General features: G+C 49.1%; 1 long non-coding RNA gene across 2 annotated transcripts; it reads left to right on the plus strand.

The window, feature by feature from the left end:
- Positions 1-3,279: 3,279 nt before the first annotated feature.
- LOC147964228 (uncharacterized) lies at positions 3,280-7,187 on the plus strand. Of its 2 annotated transcripts, none has more exons than XR_015609100.1 (2): positions 3,280-3,628; positions 5,848-7,187. It is a non-coding gene; the product is annotated as an uncharacterized LOC147964228 (long non-coding RNA). The 2 variants fall into 2 exon arrangements; XR_015609101.1 differs by having other exon boundaries at positions 3,280-3,619.
- The last annotated feature ends 3,055 nt before the right edge of the window (positions 7,188-10,242 follow it).

Genomic DNA, 10,242 nt, shown 5'->3' on the forward strand with positions numbered 1-10,242 from the left:
ATATCGATGTGAACTGGATTATTGACTCTAGTGCAAGTGGGAGACTGTTGGAAATATGCCCTAGAGGCAATAATAAATTAGTTATTATTATATTTCCTTGTTCATGATAATCGTTTATTATCCATGCTAGAATTGTATTGATAGGAAACTCAGATACATGTGTGGATACATAGACAACACCATGTCCCTAGTAAGCCTCTAGTTGACTAGCTCGTTGATCAATAGATGGTTACGGTTTCCTGACCATGGACATTGGATGTCATTGATAACGGGATCACATCATTAGGAGAATGATGTGATGGACAAAGACCCAATCCTAAGCCTAGCACAAGATCATGTAGTTTGTATGCTAAAGCTTTTCTAATGTCAAGTATCATTTCCTTAGACCATGAGATTGTGCAACTCCCGGATACCGTAGGAGTGCTTTGGGTGTGCCAAATGTCACAACGTAACTGGGTGGTTATAAAGGTACACTACAGGTATCTCCGAAAGTGTCTGTTGGGTTGGCACGAATCGAGACTGGGATTTGTCACTCCGTGTAAACGGAGAGGTATCTCTGGGCCCACTCGGTAGGACATCATCATAATGTGCACAATGTGATCAAGGAGTTGATCACGGGATGATGTGTTATGGAACGAGTAAAGAGACTTTCCGGTAACGAGATTGAACAAGGTATCGGGATACCAACGATCGAATCTCGGGCAAGTATCGTACCGATAGACAAAGGGAATTGCATACGGGATTGATTAAGTCCTTGACATCGTGGTTCATCCGATGAGATCATCGTGGAACATGTGGGAGCCAACATGGGTATCCAGATCCCGTTGTTGGTTATTGACCGGAGAGTCATCTCGGTCATGTCTGCATGTCTCCCGAACCCGTAGGGTCTACACACTTAAGGTTCGGTGACGCTAGGGTTATAGAGATATTAGTATGCGGTAACCCGAAAGTTGTTCGGAGTCTCGGATGAGATCCCGGACGTCACAAGGAGTTCCAGAATGGTCCGGAGGTAAAGAATTATATATAGGAAGTGCTATTTCGGCCATCGGGACAAGTTTCGGGGTCACCGGTATTGTACCGGGACCACCGGAAGGGTCCCGGGGGTCCACCGGGTGGGGCCACCTGCCCCGGGGGCCACATGGGCTGTAGGGGGTGCTCCTTGGCCTATATGGGCCAAGGGCACCAGCCCCAAGAGGCCCATGCGCCAAGAGAAGAGGGAAAGGAAGAGTCCTAAAGGGGGAAGGCACCTCCTAGGTGCCTTGGGGAGGAGGGACTCCTCCCTGGCCGCACCCTTCCTTGGAGGAAGGGCCAAGGCTGCGCCTCCCCCCTCTCCCTTGGCCCTATATATAGTGGGGGGAAGGGAGGGCAACCATACCCAAGCCCTGGCGCCTCCCTCTCCCTCCCATGACACATCTCCCTCCTCCCACAGCGCTTGGCGAAGCCCTGTTGGAATCCCGCTACTTCCACCACCACGCCGTCGTGCTGCTGGATCTCCATCAACCTCTCATTCCCCCTTGCTGGATCAAGAAGGAGGAGACGTCGCTGCTCCGTACGTGTGTTGAACGCGGAGGTGCCGTCCGTTCGGCGCTAGGATCATCGGTGATTTGGATCACGACGAGTACGACTCCGTAAACCCGTTCTCTTGAACGCTTCCGCGCGCGATCTACAAGGGTATGTAGATCCACTCCTCCCTCGTTGCTAGATGACTCCATAGATAGATCTTGGTGACACGTAGGAAAATTTTGAATTTATGCTATGTTCCGCAACAGTGCTGTACTCCTCTTAACTGGTCAGAGACTCGTGAACGTCAACTTCTTGGAAATGACTTGATCACAGAGGCAGAAGAGATGTGCAAAGTCATTCGTGATAACCTCAAAGCAGCGCAATCGCGCCAGAAGAGCTACTATGATAGTAAGCATCGTGATTTGGCTTTCGAGATCGGAGACCATGTTTACCTCCGCATCTCTCCAATGAAAGGTACTCGTCGCTTCGGTATGAAAGGGAAGCTTGCCCCTAGATAAGTGGGTCCTTTCAAGATTGTCAGCAAGAGAGGCGATCTCGCCTATCAACTTGAGCTTCCCTCCAACTTTGCAAACGTGCACGACGTGTTTCATGTCTCTCAGCTCCGCAAGTGCTTCAAGACCCCTGACCACACCGTCAACTTCAAAGACATTGATCTCCAAGAAGACCTTTCTTATCGTGAGCACCCAGTTGCTATTCTTGAAGAAACTGAGCGCAAGACTCGCAACAAGTCAACCAAATTCCTCAAAGTCAAGTGGTCACATCATTCCGACCGTGAAGCCACCTGGGAACGCGAGGATCACCTCCGTTCCGAGTACCCGGAGTTTTTTTTTCCAGTCCTAGATCTCGGGACGAGATCCTCTTGTAGTGGTGGAGTGTTGTAACACCCCAGATGTAAAACTTCAATTTTTGGCAATATATCCATGTTGGTCTCCATCCAATTCCATTGAGGGTTCCATCTTTTGGTCTCCTTTTGTTTTGTTATGTTGTTCTACTCATTTCATTGCCATGCTTACCTTGTCATATTGCATTTGTGCTTCTCGTCATATTCCTTATTTCCATCATATGTTTGCATCATGTGTAAATCAATGTTGTGTTGTGCTCATGTCAACTTAAATTTTCTCCATGATATGCATGCATGATATGTTGTTGCATGTTCTATGTGTGATCCATGCATCACCACCTCCATGCATCACCACCTCTCCTTCTTTTCTCTTTCTTTTTGCAAGTGCCATCTTGCCCTCCTCCACAAATGTTCATATTCTCCCTATAAATCTTGCTACATGTCCAGAACCCCTCTGTCAATTTTCACCTCTTTTAGAATTGTTTTGGTTGGGTTAAAAAATGCATCAAGTTTGAATTTTATTCAAACTTGCTTCATTTTTCTACCTCTAAAATAGTCCAAACCAATTTTATTAATTAGAGCATATTTCCAGGAGCTCGGGGATATCTTTGTTTCTGCCATATACCTCTCAAACCTCCCTTGACTTTTCCTTTTCTACAGCTGTGAATTTAAATTTATAGAGTCAAGAAAAAGGGGAGAGCCCCCCCCCCCCTAGTGCAGCCACCTGGGCCTTTTCCCGCAGCCAGCAGCCCACCTAGGCACTGGCCAGCCCAGCCAGCGCAGCCCTTCCAGCCTGCTTGCGACAGGAGCGCCATCTGCCCTGTACAACAGCTCATCCACAGGAGCCACGTCGGCGTCCGGTCGATTTGACGGCCAGAGAAGCTCCCTAGCCCCCCTATAATTTGTCCCCCGCGTCCTAGGGTTCCTCCTCGACCGATCTTCCTCCTCTACCTGCCTCACCGCCGCCTAGTTTAGCGCCGCGCGTCGTGCCCTCGCCCTGCCCGCCATGGCCTCGCCGAGCAAGAGCTCGAGCTCGGGGTAGCCATCCACGTCGTCTCCGACCCGCATGCTGCCGTGGAGAGGGCCGTCAAGTACCTCTCCGTCCCCTGCCTGCACGCACACGATGCCCTGGCCCCTGGATCTATCTCCCCGTCGCCCTCTTCCTCCCCTGCTTCACAGACAGCAGCCCCGTCAAGTTCAGAGCTCCCTCGCGTCGTCTCCGGCTCGTCTCCGTCGACCCCATCATGTCCTAGGGTGAGCTGGGTAAAGCACCTACCTCCCCCTTTCTTTCGATGGCATTTAGGACCCTGTGAGGCTCGGTCGATCCGTGTCTTTGCTGCGCTCCCGGTGCTCTAGCGAGGCATGTTTATTTTTTTCTTGTAGATGTAGTTGTTGTTGCTGCCGTAGCATGTCCATGCCCTCTGCTCCGGATCGTCTCGCCGCACTGCTTCCCCGCGTTAGGACACACGCTCGCGCACTCATCCGCACACAAATGCTCCTTGCCATGGGCCTTTTCTTCCCTGCTTACAGTGCCTCGTCATGGCCCCGAGCCGAGCATGAGCTCATGCCCGTGTACCTGCTCACTCGCGAGCAACCTCCACTCGCTCGCTGGAGTCCCCACAGGTTCCCGCACGTCCGCCATTTCTCTGCTCAATGGGCCGCGCCTCCTAGCTCGTCGCCGCCGGCGCCGGTGATTTCTGTGTTGCCATGGCCAAAGGCTCGACCTTCTGGCTTTGGTTCAAAACGAACCAGGCGCCCCACGCCTTACACATAGGCCCTCCTTAGCGCAGTGGTTCACCACGCCGGCTCTTACTCAGGTGACCCGGGTTCGAATCCGAGGCGCCCCCTTTTTATTCCCTCTGTTGGGAATTAACAGTTGTCTCTATGACATTGGGGGCCCACCTGTCATCCTCCCATAGCCCCCTTGTTTTTCTTTTCTTTTTTATTCCCAGCGAATATTCTGTTTCTGGCATATGGAATCTATCCATTTCGGGCAAGTCCATTTCTGGACGTTTCCAAACAAGGAAAATGCCATTTCTGTCATATTCCATTTAGGGCAGTTTTTAACTTATTGCACTTGTGATGATTTTTTTTATTGCAACCCCAACATATTATATATGTTTTTGGGGTAGAAAAATCCAATGAATCCAGTGGTGGTCTTAGTTACTGCATTTGAGCATGTTCATGAACCTGTTTTTTCATCATGTTGCTGTTTTGTCATTTATGTGTTTATTCATGCAATCTTGCTATGAGGTTGTTTATTCCCTCTGTTGGGAATTAACAGTTGTCTCTATGACATCGGGGGCCCACCTGTCATCCTCCCATAGCCCCCTTGTTTTTCTTTTCTTTTTTATTCCCAGCGAATATTCTGTTTCTGGCATATGGAATCTATCCATTTCGGGCAAGTCCATTTCTGGACGTTTCCAAACAAGGAAAATGCCATTTCTGTCATATTCCATTTAGGCAGTTTTTAACTTATTGCACTTGTGATGATTTTTTCTACTGCAACCCCAACATATTATATATGTTTTTGGGGTAGAAAAATCCAATGAATCCAGTGGTGGTCTTAGTTACTGCATTTGAGCAAGTTCATGAACCTGTTTTTTCATCATGTTGCTGTTTTGTCATTTATGTGTTTATTCATGCAATCTTGCTATGAGGTTGTTTAGCACCTGGTTAGCTTCATTTTCATGTATACTTCATGCTAGAACTTGTTCCATGCCATGACATGCCTTGTAGTGAGTTAATCAAGCTTGTAAAGATGCCATGTTGAATCTGTTTTTGTCATGTCCTGGAATTTCACCAAGTCTGAATCTGTTTATGTTTTTGCTATGTTCACATGGTTGCAATTGTATTTTATGATCCCTTTTGGCTCATGGTCACTAAGGGACTTTTGTTATGTGCTTTGAGTAGCTTCATTCCATGCCTTGCTTTGTCATGATATGTTCCTGTAGCATGTAGTTTTCATGCTCTAAAGTTTGCTTCCTGATGATAAATTCCAGACTTGTGTTAATTTCACTAAGTCTGAAACCTGTTATCATTTGCACTTTTGCCATGCATGTTTGAACCTGTTATTGAGTGAATTAGCCGTAGCTCAGTGTTCATCTTTTGTCAAGCATCATGAGTGGATCCCTGGCATGTATTTTGTTTTCATGTTTGAGTGCTTTAGCATATTTATCTTGATGCATGTAGTTGGTCACTTGTTGATTATCGCAGACCGGTGCCATATTTGTTTTGCTTGCCATTTCCAAACCGTGCATCCGATTCCGGTGATCTTTATATCGATTTCAACCGAAATCATCTCACCTTTCCAGCGGCACTCTTGGATTTCCAAGTTGAGGCCACGTTCAATCATTCCTTTGCAAATCTTGCATATGCATCACATACCGCATCCCGCATATCATACCATGTTTGCATCATGTTATTTGAGCATTGCACGTGGTTGATTGTGTTCCTTTTGCTTATTGTTCTTGTTTGTGTAGAGCCGGGAAACGAATCGGTGAACGAGGAGCCCGTTGAGTTTGCTTACGAGGATCAAGGCAACTCTGAAAACTTTGCAGGCAAGATGACCATACCCTCGAAATCACTTCTATCTTTGCTTGCTAGATGCTCGCTCTTTTGCTATGCATATGCTACGATAACTACCACTTGCTTATCATGCCTCCCAATTTCCATGTCAAACCTCTAACCCTCCATGTCCTAGCAACCCATTGTTTGGCTATGTTACCGCTTTGCTCAGCCCCTCTTATAGCGTTGCTAGTTGTAGGTGAAGATTGGAGATCGTTCCTTGTTGGAACGTGTTTCCGGAGCCCAAGGGTCATCTTTATTTAAACCCCCCCGGGCCAGTGCTCCTCTGAGTGTTGGTCCAAACTAGAGCCCTGTGCAGCGCCCCCTCAAGGAAACTTGAGGTTTGGTTTTATTTGTATGGAGCGCTCATCTGAGTGTGCCCTGAGAACGAGATATGTGCAGCTCCTATCAGGATTTGTTGGCACATTCGGGCGCTATTGCTGGACTTGTTTTACCATTGTCGAGGATGTCTTGTAACCGGGATGCCGTCTGATCGGATTGTCTTGGGAGAAGGAATATCCTTCGTTGACCGTGAGAGCTTGTGATGGGCTAAGTTGGGACTCCCCTGCAGGGATTTGAACTTTCGAAAGCCGTGCCCGCGGTTATGGGCAGATGGAAATTTGTTGATGTCCTGTTGTAAATAACCTGAAACTTAACTTAATTAAAATGCACCAACCGCGTGTGTAACTGTGATGGTCTCTTCTCGGCGGAGTCCGGGAAGTGAACACGGTGTTGGAGTAATGCTTGACGTAGGTTGTTCTAGGATCACTTCTTGATCATAGTTGTTCGACCGTGCTTTTGCCTTCTCTTCTCGCTCTCATTTGCGTATGTTAGCCACCATATATGCTAGTCGCTTGCTGCAGCTCCACCTCATACCTTTGCCTTACCTATAAGCTTAAATAGTCTTGATCGCGAGGGTGTGAGATTGTTGAGTCCCCGTGACTCACAGATTCCTTCCTAAACCAGATGCAGGGACCGATGATACTGTTCCAGATGATGCGCTTGAGCTCAAGTGGGAGTTCGATGAAGACTCTCGTCGTTATTATGTGTCTTTCCCAGATGATCAGTAGTGGTGCCCGGTTGGGGCGATCGGGGACTTTGTCGCATTTGGGGGTTGTTCTTCATTTTGGTACCGTAGTCGGACCCTGAGTGTATTGGATGAATGTAATGACTTATTTATGTATTTGTGTGACATGGCGAGTGTAAGCCAACTACGTACCTTTTCCCCTTTAGTTATTTACATGGGTGTTGTGAAGATTACCTCACTTGCGACATTGCTTTCAATGCGGTTATGCCTCTAAGTCGTGCTTCGACATGTAGGAGATATAGCCGCATCGAGGGCGTTACAATCCAAAGCAGCCCGCTCCTCGGCCATCCTAGCGTTTTCTGCGTATAACTCCTCCTTGGCTTGTGCTATCTCATCACCCAACTTCACGACCGCCGCATTATGCTGATATTGCTCCGCCGGGTTAACCACCGCTGTAACAGCGCTGTCAGCTTATCTAGTAAATCGGTTAAGACCTGAGACGGTGGGCGCTCAGGGCCTCCTGCCCCGGCAGCCGCTGCTGACTTGGAAATCAGCTCCGCTGCAGTCGATGAGTGCCGTACGGGCTGTGTGCCGGCCATGAAGATTGCAACCCGGTTCGGCAGTTCGCAGGGGTCCGGAATACTATCGCCATCGGAACAGCCCCCAAGCCGGCCGTCTTGCAGTTGATACAATGACTCGGTCTCATCGGTGGATGACTCGCCATCCGAGTAAACGACAGTCTCACCACCAGATGCCGATCTATCCTCAGATTCCGCTCCATGGATAAATCCCACGAAGGCATGATTCATGGCGGGCCGAACCCGGGAAGGTCTCGCACGCTGAGCTGTCTCGATGATGTCGGTGCAGATGTCCGGCTCAGGGCCCGGTTCGCCGATCTTGCTGATGAAGACGTGAATTCTGCCAAAGGGGACCCGGTACCCGTACTCAATTGAGCCGGCCTCGGGATCCCATCCCGCGTTGTCGATGTAGAGCTTGTCGCGGCGACTCTTGGTCATCCGGCCCATGGCGTATCCCTTCATCCCTTCGAAGTTGCCCTCTAAGAACTTGAAACCATCGTGCGATAGCCCCACGATGGGTGCCAACTGTCGTGGAATTGTCAGGACAGATGTCCTAGTGTGAGGACTTAGTCGTGGAGCCATCGCGATCAGGTTAGCTTAAAGGGGTTAATCAGGACAAAGGACACGAGGAGTTTATACTGGTTCAGCCCCTTGCGGTGAAGGTAAAAGCCTAATCCAGTTAGAGGTGGTATTGCTAGGGTTTCGATGAGTAGGGAGCGAATACACTTGACCCGGGTCTCGGTCTATTGTTTCTTGCCCTAAGCCGCCACTGGTTCGTCCCCTGATATACACGGGTTGACGCCCTGTGGCCTACAGAGTCTCGGCCGGCTTATACAATGTATCTGGCTCGGTGACCTTTCTTACATGCCTTACAATACAAATCGATATACATGGCGGTTTATATCCGTGGGCCTTAAGATGCCTTCGGGTTTGGGCCCTCTACTAAGCCTATCTATGAACCGCCATTGTTAATATGCTCTTGGGCTTCACTGAGATGAACTACCATAGGGATGACCCGGCCCCTCCTGGGCGGGTCATACCTGATAGTCATATCCTCAACAGTATTGACATAGGCCGCTTCAGCCTAGATGATCAGTCCTGCGTTGGTATCGAGATTGACAGTAGCTGGCCCTTCCCAGAGAATCAGTTCTGGTTCAAAGCAAGCGTTTCCAACGCTGACGAGTGGTTGAGCTGAAGTTCATTTCATCGCTTTGTTATTTGTTGTGTGAGAAAAACTTTACTAGAATGTTTTGTTGGAAATGATCTATAATCCAACGTGTATCCTCATTGTCGTTGTGCGTTAATGACTTGTCGTATGTAATCAATGGTACATTTGCATATGCGTCCATGAACTCACGCCTACTAGTGGTGTCCATATGAACAGTGCTAGTGATTTTAGTTGCAAAAATTAGATGGTCCTAGTGATTTGTACACTACTGGAATCAGCTACTTTGCCATCTGCCAGCTCTTTGCCGTCTGCTAGCAGACGGCAAAGAAGCTCTTTGCCATCAGCTACCCGAAAGCAGACGGCGAAGAACTGGCTGATGGCAAAGAAAGCCTTTGCCATCAGCCAGTTCTTTGCCGTTCGCTAGCTGACGGCAAAGATTCTTTGCCATCGGCTAGCAGACGGCAAAGAGGGAGGGGCCCCACTGACGAGCTGCTTAAAAAAAACTTAACGGGCCCCCCTCTTTGCAAACGGCAAAGAGCAAATAAGCGAACGGCAAAGGGGGGCGGACGGCAAAGATTTAACATATCTAACGGCGCGCCCCCCACCCCACCCCTCTCTCTCTGTTTCTCTCCCCTGCTCCCACACGCGCGCCGCCGCCACCACCACTCGCCGCCGCCGCGCCCCGGCCCCCCGCGCCCCACCGCCCCGGGCCCGGCGCCGCCGCCCCACCCCCCTCCTCCACCGCCCCCGCCTCGTCGCCACTGCCGCCCGGCGCCGTCGCCCCACCGGCCCCCCGCCCCGTTGCCCCCGCCGCCCTGCCGTCTCAGCGCCGCCGCGCCCCGGCCCCCCGCCCCCCCCCGCGCCCCACCGCCCTGGGCCCGGCGCCACCGCCCCAGTCCGCCCCGCCCCCCTCCTCCACCGGCCACCTCCTCCATCGGCCCAGGTGAGCTCTACCTCTCCTCTGTTTTTCCTTTTTTTTCTTCTATTTTTTAGTTTTAGGTTTATGTTTATGTTTAGTTTAGATTTAGTTTTAGTTTTAGTTTTAGGTTTAGTTTTAGGTTTAGGTTTAGTCTTAGTTTAGGTTTAGGTTTAGATTTAGTTTTTTCCTTTTTTTCTGTTTTTTTAGTTTTAGGTTTATGTTTAGATTAGATTTAGGTTTAGTTTTAGGTTTAGTTCAGTTTTAGGAAAGAAAAAGAAGAAGAAGAAAAAACAGGAGAGGAGGAGAAGAAGAAGAGGAAAAAGGAAAGGAGGAAGAAGAAGAGGAGGAGGAGAAGAAAAAAGAAGAAGAGGAGGAAGAAGAAAAAAACAGGAGAGGAGGAGAAAAAGAAGAGGAAAAAGGAAAGGAAGAAGAAGAAGAGGAGGAGGAGAAGAAAAAAGAAGAAGAGGAAGAAGAAGAAGAAAAAAACAGGAGAGGAGGAGAAGAAGAAGAGGAAAAAGGAAAGGAGGAAGAAGAAGAAGAAGAAGAAGAAGGAAAAAAAGGAAGAAAAGGAAGAAAAGGAAGAAGAGGAAGAAGAAGAAAAGGAAAAAAGACCCCGAC

The sequence above is a fragment of the Triticum urartu genome, chromosome 6A (genome assembly GCF_056163025.1).
Source record: "Triticum urartu cultivar PI428250 chromosome 6A, HENAU_Tu73, whole genome shotgun sequence".
Lineage (NCBI taxonomy): Eukaryota > Viridiplantae > Streptophyta > Magnoliopsida > Poales > Poaceae > Triticum > Triticum urartu.